Below are 18793 nucleotides of genomic sequence, written 5' to 3'. Positions count from 1 at the left end.
CTACTGTTGTAGAAACAGTGAGGAAGCCATGGTTAGGAAGAATAATATAAAGTGAAATGTGAGGAGAAGTGAGTTTGGGGGAAATTGGAGGAGGAGACAAACCATGAGAGACTGTGGAATCTGAGAAACAAACTGAGCATTTTGGAGGGGAGAGGATTGGGGGGTTGGGTGAGCCTAGTGGTGGGTATTATGGAGGGCATGTATTGCATGGAGCACTGGGTGTGGCGTATAAACAATGAATTCTGGAATACTGAAAAGAAATAAAATAAAAAGAAAAAAATGAACAACTACCCCCCAAAATAAAGTGAAATGTGAGAGATATTTACAAATTTAATAGGTTTTAGAAACTCTAAGGTTATTAGATTCTACCAGAGGTAAGGAAAAAAGACATTGCAGTTTTTTGAACAAGAAAGTATAATACTGACAATACTGGAAAAATACTATTCGGGCTGATGTGTTGAGAATACAGTTTAGGTGTACAAGCATGGTAGCTGAGACACTATTTAAGAGCTATTGAAATACTTCAGGGAAGAAAAGACGAAAACTTTAGTAGAGTAACAGGATGTGACAATTGTGGAGAATATATAGATTGATAGATGAGATGTGGTAGACAGAATAGCTCCCTAAATATCTCCATATCTTAATTTCCAGAATCTGTGAATATATTACCTTTCATGCAAAGGGACTTTGCAGATGTGATTAAGGAACTTGAGATGGGGAGGTCATACTAGGGGTATGCCCCAAATCATCAAAATAGTTCTTAAAAATGGAAGAGAGAAACAGGAAAAAAGTCAAAGGGAGATGTCACTACAGAAAGAAGACGCAGAGATGTGCAACACTGTTGGCTTTGAAGATAGTGGAAAGAAGTCTCTAGAATATGGAAGAAGCAAGAAAAATAATTCTCTCCTACACAGTTCAGAAAGGAATACAGTATTGCTGACACCTTAATTTTAGGTCAAAGAGACCTATCTAGTATGTCTGACCTACAGAACTATGTGATAATAAATTTGTGCTGTTTCATGCCAGTGAATCTGTGGTAATTTGTTATAGCAGCAATAGAAAACTCATAAATATTTTGATTCCTGGAAGTAAAGTACTGCTATAACAAATACCTACAAATGTGAATGTGGCTTTGGAATTGGACAGTAAGCAGAAGTTGGAAGAATTTTTAGGAACAAGATCGAGAAGTCTTAGAGTGTCTTTAAAAGACTGTGAATAGAGGGACGCCTGGGTGGCTCAGTTGGTTAAGCAGCTGCCTTCGGCTCAGGTCATGATCCCAACGTCCTGGGATCGAGTCCCACATTGGGCTCCTTGCTTGGCAGGGAGCCTGCTTCTCCCTCTGCCTCTGCCTGCCATTCTGTCTGCCTGTGCTTGCTCTCTCTCCCTCTCTCTCGGACAAAAAAAAAAAAAAAAAAAAAAAAAAAGACTGTGAATAGAAATATGGATGTGAAAAATCTCACTATCTGGAGAGAAGAGAAGATCCTGGTGTAGAAAACAGATATCACATCAGTAAATACCTAAATCTTCTGATGGTAGGAATGTAGATATTGAAGGCACTGCTGATTTGGAAGAAAATGAGGAGCATATTATTGAAAATTATAGGAAAAGAAAATCCTTGTTGTATAGTGACAGAAAACTTAGGAGAATTATGCCCTACAGTTGAAAGTAGCACTTGTAGACAATGAAACTGGACATGTAGCTGAGGAAATTTCCAAGCAAAGTGTTAAGATGTGGACTTGCTTCTTTGATACTAACAGTAAAATATGGGGAGGAAAGAATAAATTGGGAGAAGAATTACTAAACAAAAAGAAACCAGTAATCGATGATTTGAGAAATTCTTAGTCTATCCAGATTAAAAAACACACTAAAATTCACTGCTATGTTTGATCGGGAGGGAGACAAACCATAAGTGACTCTTAATCTCACAAAACAAACTGAGGGTTGCTGGGGGGAGGGGGGTTGGGGGGGTGGGGTTATGGACATTGGGGAGGGTATGTGCTATGGTGAGTGCTGTGAAATGTGTAAACTTGGCGATTCACAGACATGCACCCCTGGGGATAAAAATATATTATATGTTTAAAAAAATAGAATTTATAAAATAAAAAAATTAAAAAAATAAAAAATTTTAAAAAAAGAAAATGTAAAATTACCAAAGGGGGGAAAAAATTCACTGCTATGAACATGTACTCTAGAAAAAAGACTAAAGTGTGGCTGTATAAACTTTAGCTAATATCTTAGAAAGAGGAAAGGGTCAAAAGATTCAGTTAAAGGCTCTTTAGAGAGATTAAGGGTATAAGTCACAGATGCTCTCAATCAAATCAGAAAGCACTTTAGAAACTAGACGGATGTGTTCCCTGAGTCACCTCAGCAAAAGCCAAAAATAGAAATGGGATTACCTAGAAGATATCTCTTCTGTAATGGAATAAATCCTCATCTCATACATGAAAGAATTATGAGGTTCTTGGGATTTTATAGTAGGAAAAAAAAAAAGAAGAAAAAGGACCAAAAAACTTAAAAGAAGATTGTCAGAACCCTAAACCTCCACAGGTAGGAAATAGGCTGATGAAACAATTCAAATGAAAACATTAAATTTCATTACATTACATCACTTTTCTCTGACTCAGGAGTCAGAGCCACAAGTCCAGAGCATGGAGCCACAAGCCACAAAAGATTATTCCTAGACTTTAATGGAGTTTGCCAAACTAGTTTCAGAACTTCCTGGGACTGGTGATTCCTTTATTTTTTCCATTTTCTCCCATTTTGAATTAGAATGTCTGTGATAGTGACCTTATGCCTATATCATCATATTTTGGGAGCAGATACTTGCTTCTTTAGTTTTAGAGGTCCACAGATGATGAAGATGTGTCTTAGGATGGATCACACCCAGAATTTCACCTATGCTTAATTTGGATGATTTAGATAATAGGATTTAAAACTTTATAGCTGATGAGATTTAGATTAAGATTTTCGACTGTGGATGGGTCTCGTGATAAAGTAAATTTATTTTGCATGTAAGATGGACAAGAATCTTTGAGAGACAAAGAGAAGAATCTGGTAGACAGAATAATGGCCCCCCAAATATGTTCATGTCCTATTCCCTAGAACCTATGATAGGGTTGCCTAAGGAACTTCGTATACATTATTTGTTTAGAAGTGGAAAAGGGACATTTAAAAGAGAGTCAGAAGGAGATGCAATTATAGAAGAAAGTAATGGAATAGAACGTTGCTGGTTTATTTATAATACCCCGTCCTAAACTCAACTCTGGGATGCCACTAAAGAAAGGAAGAAGTTAATGCACCCCTGAATAAGTTTAAAAAAAAAAAAGTGAGCAATCCTTGGAGAATCAGATACTGTATTATGGTGTGAATGAATGAAGAGAGCTCCCACACCATTCCCATTCTTTTGTACCACTGCCTCTCACTGGCCTCCAAATTTCATAGCAAGAGGGAAGAGGGGGCCCCCAGAACCATGAATAATCTAGAAAAAAACCCTCTCCCTTCTATAACTTCTAATACAGTCTAATCAATAATAGATCCTTTGGTATTGAACCAGGTAATTTCTATAATAATATTTATCTCTTTTGTTGTTCCTATAAAAAGAGAATCCAATTCCAGGATATCTGGAATCCACCACCCAAAATGACATTTAACATCACTCTATTTGATTTCATTTTCCAATCCTCCCTCTCAATTCCCGTAACTATTTTCCAAATCCTAAAGTTATGCTTAATAGGCACCAGCAAAACACCTGTGCCATCTTTTCTAAGAATGTTCTCTTTAACTTTTTGTTCTAACTGAAACCTGGTGATATTCATACCTTAAAGCCATTTTACTCATTTACTGCTTCTCTAGCATACTCTTCATGGCAATAGGCGATGAGACAGGGGTATTTTTCTGAGCTACATCCAAATTATTGCGTTGTTCCCTCTGTTATTAATAACAATAACAATAATAACGAAAATAATAAACAGTTTTGAAGATTAGGTGATTGTTTTGTATGACTAACTATCCTTCCTGTTATATCAATCACTAGAGATTTCAGTTGCTAAACTAATCAGGGTTCTCAGTTCCTTGGTTTTCTTCATTGGACATTATCCTGGCCTTCACCCTAACTCAGCCACTCATTACTGTAACTTATTTTTACTTCTTTCATAATTTTCACTTTTATTATTCCATTTTCTGAGGCAAAATTTCTATGTTTTTCATTTCCTCTCACAAATACCTAGTTCCAATAATGCTATGACCCCACTGGGACCTACAGCCCTTTGATCTTATTACTCCCTTGTGATGTAATTCCCTTCCTTACTAAACTTAAATTCTGAGGAATACTATTCTAATTTTCTTTTTTTTAATCATTTTTTAAAATTTATTTTCAGCATAACAGTATTCATTGTTTTTGCACCACACCCAGTGCTCCATGCAGTCCGTGCCCTCTCTAATACCCACCACCTGGTTCCCCCAACCTCCCACCCCCCCACCTCTTCAAACCCTTCAGATTGTTTTTCAGAGTCCATAGTCTCTCATTGTTCACCTCCCCTTCCAATTTCCCCCAATTGCCTTCTCCTAACTCCCCATGTCCTCCATGCTATTTATAATGCTCACAAATAAGTGAAACCATATGATAATTGACTCTCTCTGCTTGACTTATTTCACTCAGCATAATCTCTTCCAGTCCCGTCCATGTTGTTACAAAAGTTGGGTATTCATCCTTTCTGATGGAGGCATAATACTCCATAGTGTATATGGACCACATCTTCCTTATCCCTTCGTCCGTTGAAGGGCATCTTGGTTCTTTCCACAGTTTGGTGACCGTGGCCATTGCTGCTATAAACATTGGGGTACAGATGGCCCTTCTTTTCACTACATCTGTATCTTTGGGGTAAATACCCAGTAGTGCAATTGCAGGGTCATAGGGAAGTTCTATTTTTAATTTCTTGAGGAATCTCCACACTGTTCTCCAAAGTGGCTGCACCAACTTGCATTCCCACCAACAGTGTAAGAGGGTTCCCCTTTCTCCACATCCCCTCCAACACATGTTGTTTCCTGTCTTGCTAATTTTGGCCTTCTAACTGGTGTAAGGTGGTATCTCAATGTGGTTTTAATTTGAATCTCCCTGATGGCTAGTGATGATGAACATTTTTTCATGTGTCTGATAGCCATTTGTATGTCTTCATTGGAAGCACTCTTCACTTACTTTCTGCACCCTACCTTTTAAGAAAAAATGCAACTCCAGTTAAATTCAACTCTCTCTTACCCTGTTACTACAAGTGTTGAGAGCATTCTTACTACACAGTGCAGAGGAAGCTAGAACTGGCTGGAGGGCTCTAAATGACTGTGTTGACATGTCATTCAGTCTTCAACATTTACTTGGTCCATAGTGCTGCTTAGAAAGCCCATATTTACTCTTCTATTCTCTTCAACAATTGTTTCCTCTTATCCCTTGAATCTGAAATGATGAATAACCTTCAGTTACCTGTACTTTCAAGTGATGGGTTTATATTTTAATTATGTTTTAGTTACATATGAAACAATTAGAAAAGAATCTCTAAATATCCCACCACCACTCCTCAACAGTTTATATCTGTCCCAATATATCATGTGTGTGATTAAACTGTGTATTATTTTATACACTTATATGGTAAATCCAAACCCTCCCCTCAGAACTGTCCTTTCAAGAATTTTCCAGTCTTGCATGTATTACCAGTATTTTCTTTCTTTTCTGCATCATTCTAATAACCATATGAGTCTATGAGTCTCTTAAAGTGATTTCCTATTAATGGTCATTTTGTTTTGTTTTATTTTGATAGTCTTTTGCTAATTTTGGTAAGAGATAACATTTATATATTTCTTAGGCCAGGCATAACATATGCACATAAATTCCCTATAAAGAGATTGCTAATCCAAAGTACAAATACACTTGCAATTTTGATGAATATTGCTGAAAAGTCCCTCCTATGACATAATAAGGGTGCCTATTTACAAATAGTTATACAAAGAAAATGCTATTAGACATTGCCCCTTTTTTCTGTCAGTCTATGATGTGAAAAATTTTATCTCAGGATGGTTTTAATTTGTATTTTTATTGTGGTACATTGATAACAAAAATGACTGAAATTCTCTAACTTCCCTACATCCATAGACTTTATACTGTGGTCTTGCAGTTATTATTATTTGAAAGTAAAATCTGTTACATCATTGAGTAGGAGCATGACATGCTCTGGCAATGTAATTTCACAAAAATGACTGTGTTTTTATTCTGACCCTCGGCCTCAAGAGATAATATGTATTTCTGATCTCTCTTTTGGAACTCTTCTACCACCATGTAAAGAAGCCTGGACTAGGTTGTTGGATAATGAGGTCCTCACATCTATTACCCCAGCCAACTAACAGTCAGCCCACAAACTACTAAACACCAACCAGGTGAGTGATATTATTTTGGATGAGCCTAGTTCTGCAGCTGTCCTGCCAGCTGACCACATATGGATGAGCAAGCCCAGCTCAGATCTATAGATATGCACAAATAACTTGTAGGCTTGTGCATAATTATAAAAACATTGTTATAAGTACTGATTTTTGCAGCGTTATAATGCCAGTTCTGCATAACTAACACACTTATTAATCATTTGAACATTTTTTTTCACAAACCTTAAGAGAGTCATTTGTATTCCTTTTTCTATGCACTATTATATACTTCACTGAGAGTTCTTAGAATTTGTCTGTTCTTCATCAATTACTGGGAGCCATATTTATATGAGGAAGATTAGTCTTTTTCTGTGAATATATTTCTCCATTTGCATCTCTTTTGAAGTCCTTTAAGGTATCATGTGCCATGAAACAGCTTTTATTTGTGTATAATGAAAGTATTGCTTTTTAGGCTTCTAGATGTTAACTGTTTTCACAGTTTGAAAGATTTGTTTTCCCACTTCATAACACAATTTGCTCATATTTTCTTCTAGTATTTTAATGACTTGGTTTTTTTTTTTCCTTTTTGTAAATTCAACTTTTGTTTTCTCATTTTGGAATTAAATAGAAGGAAGAGAGCATCACACTCACCCACACCATGAGAAAAATCCATAAAATCCATATAAGTTGTAGTGTTTCAGAGTCAGTTTTAGTGCTGAGTTCTCAGACAATCAGGTGAACTGAATTTGAAAAAAAATGACATGCCCTTCAAAGAAAAAGCAAGACTTAAAGAGTTTCCCTACAGTCGAAGTGTAGAAGAAAAATTGCTGCCATATACATAGATAAGAAGAAAACTACTGAAATGTTCATAGACAGATGGAAAATTTTAGCAGAGGTATGACAACTATGAAAAAGTGAAAACTGAAAATGCTAGAAATTAAAAATGAAATATTAGAAATGAAGAATATATACATTTTTGAAACCTTAAGTCTCACTACCTTTGTTTATTATAAAGGTGAAACCTTATCATTATGATAGGCTTATCAGTAGGATTCTGGTAGGAGAGCAGGCACCAGGACCTCCAAACATTTTGGATTTGCAGTGATGAGGATGAGCTACTAGCAGGGTGTGGTCATACTGGATGAGGAGGTCTTTGATCTCTTTCTGAGAAGCCTCATCCAAGTATTTCTGGTAACAGGCCACCAGGGTTTTGGAAATGGACTGGCAGATTGCATAAATCTGGGCTGTGCTCATGCTAACTTTCATGCAAACTTGGTGTTCATACCAACAAATCGATCCTTTCCCAGAAGCAGAACAGGTTCGAGTATTTTGTTTTGCAGCTTGGAGGCTCTGTCATCTTTAGGGGTGGTCCATTCTTCTTGGTAAGACCACTGCCCTGTTTGCAGTGCACCAAGGCTGTGACCAACCATTTTCTTGTGTCCAAAATCTGCATGTCTGTCCCTTGGACTCCATGGCTGGAAGCCTAGACAGAAGTTCCTCAGGACCCAGAGCTGAAACTGGAAAAAGCAGAATGAGGAATATTTTTTAATAAACTGAACAAAGACCTGTGAGCACCCAAGGAAAAAGTACATGAACGTAATGACAAATTAATAGAAATTATCCAAACTGAAGAGAGGAAAAAAAAAAGTGGGGGAAGAGGATTGGGAAACCAAGAATATCAGAGTTCTGTCAAGCACATTCTAACAGTGTTTGGAATTCCACATTAAAAAGAGAGAGAAGGCACCTGAGTGGAAAGCTAGACATTTGTTGTGTTTTTTTTTTGGGGGGGGGGGTGGAGTGGGGGTGGGTTGTTTTTTTTTTTTTGCCCCACTGAGTTGAGATGTAACCTTGTCATACACAGAACTTCCATACGTATTTACATCTGTCTCTGTGCTTTTTATTTTCTTCCATTTAATGATTTCATGTTCAGTAGGGCATTCTTAAAGTACTGAGAATTTATAATATGTTCTAATATCTGAAATGACTGTCCCTCACTTATTTCTCCTCTTTTGTGTTGCTTTTCTTTAATATTGCTTTAAAAATTATTTTCTTTATGACATTTAAAATCAACTCATGAGCTTTAAGAAGACATTAACATTGGCATGTTCATTGGAATCACATTTTTTTTAAGATTTTTTATTTATTTATTTGACAGAGAGAGATCACAAGCAGGCAGAGAGGCAGGCAGAGAGAGAGGAGGAAGCAGGCTCCCTGCTGAGCAGAGAGCCCGATGCGGGGCTCGATCCCAGGACCCTGAGATCATGATCTGAGTCGAAGGCAGCGGCTTAACCCATTGAGCCACCCAGGCGCCCCTGGAATCACATTTTCATAAATTAACTCTAAGAGGCTTGACAGATTTGATATAGAAACTTGTTTTTCCACTTTTAAAGATTATTTTGGTGTCTTTGGTATCATTTCAAAGTTTTTCTCATATGGGCTTTGCACATTTTTGTGTGTGTGTGTTAATGGAGGATATTTCCACAAATATCTAATGATACTCAGTTCCATATTTATATTAAGATTAGGATTCTGGAGGTGCCTGGGTGGGTCAGTGGGTTAAAGCCTCTGCCTTCAGCTCAGGTCATGGTCTCAAGGTTTTGGGATCGGGCCCCACATCGGGCTCTCTGCTCAGCAGGGAGCCTGCTTCCCCTTCTCTCTCTGCCTGCCTCTCTGCCTACTTGTGATCTCTCTCTGTCAAAATAAATAAATAAAATTTAAAAAAAAAAATTAGGATTCTGAAATTCTGGTTCATTGAGTTAGGTGAGGGCCAAAAGTTTGGTTGGGAATCCTCAAAGGCATATATTTTATTTTAGAATATATTATTTTCCCCAGAAAGGAACATTATAATATCCTGCTAGGAGTATATTAAAATAGACTGCCAAAATTATAATTGTTAAATAAAAGAAAAAATATTGCATGTCTAATGGTTGAGCTCTAGATTTTCACTTAAAACTTTCTTCTTTGATATTTGATTCCATCCTTTGATTGTTGATTCTGAGTCCAGATGCATTTGTCTACCACTCTAGAGTAGGAAGTGATCTGGAGCTCTAAGTGCTTCTTTAGGTATGTTTAAATACCTTTCTCTTTTCAGCCCTAGGCAACACCCAGTCTTATCCCCAGTCTTTAGGCCTTTGTAGGTTTGTGCAATGTGAATCCACCTTCCCCCATTTAGATTCTCTCCATGCTTAGATTCATTATTTTCTGTTCTGATAAATCATTTATGAAATTCCAGCTTTGTCTCTTCTCCCTTCTTGAGCATATTGTTTGTTAGTTTTTATTCTCTAGTGGTTTAGTAAGGTGTCAGGTGGAAAAGGAATTAAATGTGTTTTTTTTTAAAGATTACATCTTTTTATTTGAAAGAGAGAAATTGAGAGAGAGTGCAAGAGAGAGAGAGAGAGGGTGAGAGAGAATCTGAAGCAGATTCCCCATTGAATGCAGAGCTCGACATTAGGCTCCCACCACCAGGATAGCAAGACTGAGCCGAAACCAAGATGCTTAACCAACTGAGCAATCCAGGTGACCCAAGAATTAGATGTTTTTAAACACGCCATATTTAACTAATGAAAATCATCATACTAATTAAGAGAATTTCTTAAATTAGGTGTTGTTTTTAAAAACATAAAAAATGCATAGGTGTTAGAATGTAAAATGATGTATGTGAATTTAGAAATGATAGCATGGGCATTTGTCAAGGAAATTCATTTAAGAGAATTTCTTAAATGTAATGAAGTAAATATGGAGCAATGGGGAAGGAAATAGTGGACAGGGTGGAGGGACATATCACACTAAAAAAACTGATAATCACCGATATTATAAAAAAGAAAAGAAAAAAAATGGATATGTCTGTCTTATTCTTTTGCACACATGGTTAGCCAGTTATTGAAGCACATATATAAACATTGCATTAGGCAATAGTTTATTTTAAATAAAATTGCAGATCTAGATATAATTTTATACTTAAAATATAATAAATAAAATACTACTCTTTAAGTTATACTCTGAATTTCTGTCTTTGTGTGTTTCACTTAGTTCTAAGCAATTGTTCAAAAAATTTTTCTCTACTTTTTCTTTTATTTGTTATTAACGTTGGTGATAAAATAGAGCTATGTATAAACTATTAAATTATATTCCATAAAGGAATATGTTAACTTGATGCTAAAGTGAATTTTTATGAAAATATTTCCCTCATTTGTTATTCTTACATGAAAGTCCTATACTTCTCTGCATCTTCAATCAATTATGGTCTGTACTCTAGGGTTCTAAAAATAATTTAGATAAATCTGAGATAATGCCAATAAACTATTCAATGAGGCCTTTTCATATAACAGATTCTGCAGATAGTGTTCTGACTCAAATATATTTTGAGATATTCATATTTTACTGTTGATTATTTTCCTATATGACCCAATCAGTTCTCTATGCTAAATTTCAAAATTATTTTATTTAGCATAAAGTTCTTTTTTTACTTTATTTATTATTCACATTTTTATTTAGGAACATCAAATTTAAATTAAGACTTAAAGAGTAACAGGTATTTCCACCATTATATCATTTTGAGTCACTAAAAAGGAAAAGATGACATTCATGGGTTCTTTGATGTTTGTGGTTATGGGTATTTTTTACATTTTTGGAACAGGAAATTGTTAGTTTTATTATCAAAGTATGTTCAACCTCTTGGAATCATTAGGCAGTGCAATATAAAGAAGAACCTTGGAGAAAACGGGGTCCTAAATAATTGGACAAAATTTGTTGGTTTGCAAAATTAACCATTGATTCAGAGTTCACCTTAAAGAAACTGACAAATGGCTGTATTTAATGGATATCTTGTAAATTTTTTGGACAAGTTACAACTTATCTAGTACTAAATGACATCAATTTGCATGATATAAAACTTGATTAGTACTTGAGTGTCTTAAAACAAGAGTTGTGCTAATTAGAAACATGACATAAAGAGGGCAATATTTTATCCTCAGTACACTTTTGATGAAACTATTTGATAGCTTCACTAAACCTCTGCATGACAAGAAACTTTCCAATGAGAAGATATGACACAATAGATTTGAAGTTGTTTTTCCACTTAGACTAGCTAAACTCCAAAGGAACAAATATTCCTTAAGAATAACAAAAATATTCTCTATACTGTTTCATGTTGAGAACATTATTTTTCAATCACTCATTATTTCGAATAAAGGTACTAAGAATTGCTTTCATGTTTTATTTTTTAAAAAATTTTTCACCTTGACACTTCAAAATTATTTATCTATTTATTTAATTTTCCTTTTTTCAAGTTTTTATTTAAATTCCAGTTAGTTAACATGCAATGTAATAATAGTTTCAGGAATGAATTTAGTGACTCATTACTTACAAATCACACCCAGTTCTCATCACAAGTGCCCTCCTAAGTACACATCATCCATCTAACCAATTCCCCTGTCCACCTCCCCTCTAGCCACCCTCAGTTTGTTCTCTATCATTAAGAGTCTGTTTTACATTTTGCCTCTCTCTTTTTCTTCCTCCTATGCTCATATGTTTTACATGTTTGAGATCTTAAGGAGCAATTATGTATAAAAGAAACATAAAATTTTGTTAGCTTTCTATTATTGTGCAAGGTTTGAGGCATAAGGGCAAATATTCTTCTAAGCATAATTTTTATTATAAGAGTTATAATTTGGTAGTGACCAAGATATATTCTTGATTTTTTAAAAATTTTTATAGCACAAAGTATGCCAGTATGGCATTTCCTTACCTTCATTTTCATTCTTTCACCTTAATTTTTTGGTAACAAAAGTATTTGTTTGCTCTTAAGATCTGTTGGCAAGAGTGTGTGATGACTTTTACTTAATGTTTTTCAGAATCAAGATTATCAGTTCCCATACATTGTTTGATATTGTTAATTTCCCATTGCCATCAATGGACTAAATTGTTTGCTTTTACATTCATATAAGATTATGTTATTTGTGATTTATCTACTTTTTTCTGTAATAATTACTCCAGGAAGAGCCTAAAAGGCAATATTAACAAGTTGCTGTAATTCATATGCTTTTCAGGTGACATATTATAATTATATTTTTTAAAATAATACATGTAACTGACAGTTTGCACCCTTTGCCAACCACTCTCTTTTGGCAACCACTTTTCTACCTTATTTCCATGGATACAACTTTTTTTTTTTTAATTCACATATAAGTGAATCACACATATGATAAGTTTTGATGATCTAATGGATAAAATGATAGCTATAATTGATAACACTGTATTGTATCATCAAGATTTGTTGAGAGTAGGACTGAAATTTTCTCACACATACACAAAAATGCTTAATACATAAAGTGATATAGTATTAATTAACTTGATAAGAAGAATCTTTTTTTTAAGATTTATTTATTTATTTGACAGACAAAGATTACAAGTAGGCAGAGAGGCAGGCAGATAGAGAGGGGGGGAAGCAGGCAGAGAGCCTAATGAGGGGCATGATCTCAGGACTCTGGGATCCTGACCTGAGCTGAAGATAGAAGCTTTAACCCACTAAGCCACCCAGGTGCCCCAGAAGAATCTTTTCACATATATCAAATCATCATGTTATACGCGTTAAGTGACTTACAATTTTGTCAATTATACCCCAACAAAACTGGAAAAAATAACACATGAAACTGGCATATAAGGGGTATAGAGTTTCTATTTTCTCTTTAATTTTAAAGTAGCAAATTAAATTATTACTGAACGGATGTTTATTTGCTTTTTGCCTCCCCAACATCTGTTGTCCTTATCCTGTCAAAGTGTTTTACTTTCTTTCAGGAGCTCTGCTTCAGTTCAGGTTTATGTGTAATTTAGACCTGTGCTTTCTGCTCCCAGGCTGCTCTGCTCTACATGGATGGGTCTATGACTCTGCAAGAGTCCATTTCTTTTGCCATAAATACAGATTCTCTTGTCCAAAAGGAGAGACCCCATCCATGAATAAAGTTAGGAGAAAAAGAAAGGGGGTGGGGGCAGGAAAAGTAATTTATTCTTAATGTTGTTTGAGTCTCTCTATCTAGCTAGACCGAAATCTGTAAGTGTATCAGTTTATGTGAAGTATGTTTACTTTTGATTTTAAGTAATTTTTGTCTCACCTAAAACCAAAAAGTCTGACCTAGTTTTACTCACCATCGTGATGAAGTAAACTTTTTTCTCTGTTCAAGCTGAAGTTCATAAAATGTGTGTTAAATCCCAGTCATTTATAATAGAGAAAAAAATGTATATAATATCATTTAATTTGCTAAAATTTTAATGTATATATTTTAGTTGAATAGTGATTAGAAAGAGTTTTCCCAAATACAAATAACATGAAACCATAGATAGATTTCCTGTAGCAACTTTTAAAAAATACATTGCATATGAAATTATTTTGAAAGAGAAACTTTCAAAAGATTTCAATTAGCTGTTTATAATAGAAACCATTTTTTTGGTATGTCTACATCTAAAATAGTGAATAAAGCATTTAGATGTTTTAACTTTTATTGAATAGATCCTGGTTTAATTATCCCTTAAGTTTATATTAAATTACAAAATAGAAGTGAAATTTTACATTAATTATGTTCTCCTTTAGGTTTTAAGAGGAAACTATTTAAGCTGGCCTTTAAATAATTATACTGAGATTTAGTGTTAATAAATTTCAACTATGTGGTATTTTTAGTAATTGTATTTTATGTAGACCTTGCTGGTGATAACACTAGTATTTATTTTAAAATACATTTGATAGTACATTTCTTGTCCATGTTCTTAAAGCATCCATGAATATTAGTCTAAGACAAAGGATTTCAAATCTGTAATCAATCTGCAAAAAAAAAAAAAAAAATCACCCACATTCCAAAAATTGATACTGTTTTGGGGCCTGAAATTATAACTTTCACTAAATATTATCAAATATAATTTGTAAACCTCCAAATATTTTTTGAAAATATTGTTTATGCTTTTCAGATGATAGCATATAACTTCAGCTTATTATTTCAACTAGTTTAATCTATTCAAACAGTACACATTTCTAGCATTTTGTGGCATAAAGTAGATCCTAAAGAACTAGCATACACGCACTTCAGAAGTGAATCATTTAGACCAACAAGGATTAACAAACTTTTTATGTGAAATGCCAAATAGTGAATATTTAACCTTTCTGGGTTATCTGAATTCTGAGAATAGTATCCAAGTGTGCCATTTTAGCATGATTATAATCATGGATTTTATATAAATATTTTAGAGAAGGAAAGAGGGAGACAGGCAGAGACAGACAGACCAAGATAGAGGAGCATATTTTGTTCTAATAAAATTTTATTTACCTCAGTAGACAGTGGGCTGATTTTGACCTAGTGGCCATAGCTTGTGGATCAGAGAGCCAAACCAACCTAAAATATAAAGTGGAAAAAGATTATAAGTATTTTAACTAACTGGCAAATATTTACTTTTGCCAATTTTTTTTTTTACTTATTAAAAAAGATTCTCCATTTGTCTCCAAAGTGAAATGCCTAAATTCCTCCATTTTCTTGTTCCTCAAACTACATTTATAGTTTATGTTTCTTCTTCTCATTATTATCTGTATGTCAGTTTTTTTTTCTCATTTAGACTCTGATTTTGTTTTTCCTGAGAGATGGAAAATGCATTAATGCCTCATTAAAAAATGAAGAGAAAACAAACAAACAAACAAACCTAAATGATGGAAGTAATAGAGATGATTCTATAGCATTTTATCTTTTTTCTATTTGATGCCTTTTCCCTTTTTTTATATTTGTGCTTGCCTAGTGTATCCAATAAAGCATCGGAGAAGATAGAATCTCGAATAACAGACTAAAACATTAAGAAAGATAAACTCAGAGACAACAAACTTTATATTCCAAATAGAGTTGACACAGAGATCTATTGGTTAAACCAGGGTGAAATGACACATGTGTCAAAATGACCTGGCAATAAAAAGGCAAACTCATCCATTAAGTATTTCTGGTATTTCTAGAGGTCATATACCTTGTCTCACAGTGAATCAAGTCTTTGAGATGACATTGTTTGACACATTTGCATATCAAGGCAGGCATAATTCTGAGAATTCTATTAGCTTCAAAGGACCCAAATCATAAATGCATATTTGAAAGGACACAGTGTTCAGGTCAAAAATGACATACAAAAATGTAAAGGTGTCAAATAATTTTTCAGGAGTATACAGAAATCTTAAGCATCAATCTTACTTCAGTTACTAGGATTCTAAATCAATTTTTGAAAGCAGGCTATTGACCCACCTAAAGGAAAAAAAAACATATTAAATCGAATTTTATGCATTTTAGACTTTTAAGCTTAATTTGCACCTACATTTGAGATATTCGTGATGTATTTATATAATACCTGGTTCTAATGAAGTCCTGGTAATTTATGGATATCATCTCATTAAACATATGTTAGGGGTGCCTGGGTGGCTTGGAAGGTTAAATGGTGGCCTTTGGTTCAGGTCACGATCTCAACATCCTAGGATCAAGCCCTGAGCAGAGCAGGGCTCTGTGCTCAGGTGGGGAGTCTGCTTCTCCCTCTCCCTCTGCCCATCCCCACTCATGTACTCTCTATTCCCTCTCTCAGATAAATAAAATCTTATATATATATATATATATATATGTTTAGCATATATAGAATGTTTAGCGCATATATATATGCTAAACATTCTGTCTTGCATAACCCTTGACTATCCATTATTCAGATTTAATGTAATACTTTATATCCAGAGAATCCAAAAGGAATAGACATATTTAAAAATTAGACATATTAAAATTACGACATATATATCTGTGTGTATGCATGTGTGCATGAACCTAACTGTAACATAATCATCTAGCAGGGCTTTAAAATAACTACTTAAGGGAAATTAAATGCAATATTTTAATATCTAGTTAGTTTTTTTAATACATTGTGATAAGAATTTGTCAAAATTTTGCTGCCTGAATACTTATATAATAAAACTACTTTATGTTTCTTGAAAAATTAGTATGTAACCTATTATTTTTTTTAAATTTTAGGGCATATTCTATATTCAGAGAACTGTTTTCCCATGTTAATTCCATCTCATACCATCATTCATTTCTTTACTCATTCCCAACCATCTCCTGTATAGAATCACTTTAGTAGTTTCTGGTTTATCCTTCCTCTCTTTCTTTTTAAGGTTTATTTATTTTTTTATTTATTTATTTGAAAGGGAGGGAGGGACAGAGGGAGAAGGAGAGAGAATCTCAAGCAGATTCTGGCCTGAGCACAGAGCCCATTGTAGGGTTCTATTTCATGACCCTGAGATCATGACCTGAGCAGAAATCAAGAGTCTGTCACTCAACCACTGAGCCATCAAGTGCCCCTCCTTTCTTTCTTTTTAGGAAAACTAAGCAGATATACATTTTGTCCCTATTTCTTATACAAAGGGTATTGGTATCATATAAGAGATATCTTTTAAACTTTGTCAATTTCCCTTAAAACTACACCTTGGGAATTACTCCCTGACAGTTCAATTCATAAAGATAATCTATATTTTTTAACAGTTACATGATACTTCATTGTGAAGATGGATGCACTTCAGTTTAATTACTCTCCCATGTTTGACTATTTAGGTTATTTCCAATATATTGCCTTTATAAATAATGGAATAAAACTGTGGATATGTAAGTAATGTTGTTGGAGAATTATAGTCAGGATAAGTATTTACAATAATGGCTGGATCAGAAAGTAAGCACATGTATTTTATTATGTATTTCCCAGTTCTCCACAAATGTATTCATTTCATCTTCCACAGGCAATACATGAGAGTACTCTTTCTTCATAGCCTCGACAAATGAAGGATTTGTCAAGCTTTGTAATTTCCTAATATGATAGGTGAGAAATAATGTCTCAGGGTAATATTTTGTATTAAAATTTTTATTAAGGTAATTTCAGATTTACTTGCAGTCATAAGAAATAATATGGAGAGATCTCAAGTATTCTTCTTGTTTCCTCCAACAGGGGAACATCTTGTGTAGTAAAAATATCTCAACCAGGATGTTGACTAATGACTGATAAAATTCACCAGAAACATTCAGATTCCTTGAATTTTACTTCTCTTCATTTATTTTGTTTGTGTATGTGAATTTAATTCTACATAATTTTATCATATATGTATTCATGAATTCACCAGTGTATTTACAGGACAGTTTCAATGTCACAAGAATCCCTGGTGTTGCCCTTTTATAATGACACCCACCTTTATCAACCCCTATAAACAAATAATTTGCCCCCCATTTCTAAAATTTTGTCATTTCAAAAATGTGTATGTATAATCATACAGTGTGGATTTGACATCTTTCACTGGGTTAAGTTGTTGTGTGTATGAATTTTTTTTTTTTTTTTTGTAATACTGGTATGGATTCTCTGTGTTCTGTGGCATAGTTGTATCACATAGTTGTATCTTTTACCCTTCACCTATTGAAAGACATCTGGACTATTTCTAGTTTTGGGCTATTACAAATAAAGTTGGTATAAACCATAGAGAAGTTTTTGTGTAAACATAAGCTTTCATTTTTCTTGGTTAAATGCATGAGAGTGTAATTGCTGGGAAACTGTTTAGTTTTATATAAGATTTCCAAATAAATTTTAAAAATGGTACATTTCCTTACACCACACACAAAAATAGACTCAAAATGGATGAAGGACCTCAATGTGAGAAAGGAATCCATCAAAATCCTAGAGGAGAATACAGGCAGCAAACCTCCTTGACCTCAGCCATAGCAACTTCTTCCTAGGAACATCACCAAAGGCAAGGGAAGCAAGGGCAAAAATGAACTATTGGGACTTCATCAAGATCAAAAGCTTTTGCACAGCAAAGGAAACAGTTAACAAAACCAAAAGACAACTGACAGAATGGGAGAAGATATTTACAAACGACATATCAGATAAAGGTCTAGTATCCAAAATCTATAAAGACCTTATCAAACTCAACACCCAAAGAACAAATAATCCTATCAAGAAATGGGCAGAGATGATGAACAGACATTTTTCCAAAGGAGACATCCAGATGGCCAACAGACACATGAGAAAGTGCTCCACATCACTCAGCATCAGGAAAATACAAATCAAAACCACAAAGAGATACTACCGCACACCAGTCAGAATGGCTAAAATTAACAAGTCAGGAAATGACAGATGCTGGCCAGGATGCGGACAAGGGGGAACCCTCCTATGCTGTTGGTGGTAATGCAAGCTGGTGCAACCACTCCGGAAAACAGCATGGAGGTTCCTCAATAAGTTAAAAATAGAGCTACCCTATAACCCAGCAATTGCACTACTGTGTATTTACCCTAAAGATACAAATGTAGTGATCTGAAGGGGCACATGCACCCGAATGTTTATAGCAGCAATGTCCACC

Source organism: Lutra lutra, chromosome 1, assembly GCF_902655055.1.
Source record: "Lutra lutra chromosome 1, mLutLut1.2, whole genome shotgun sequence".
NCBI lineage: Eukaryota > Metazoa > Chordata > Mammalia > Carnivora > Mustelidae > Lutra > Lutra lutra.
This window is presented reverse-complemented; position numbering follows the sequence as displayed.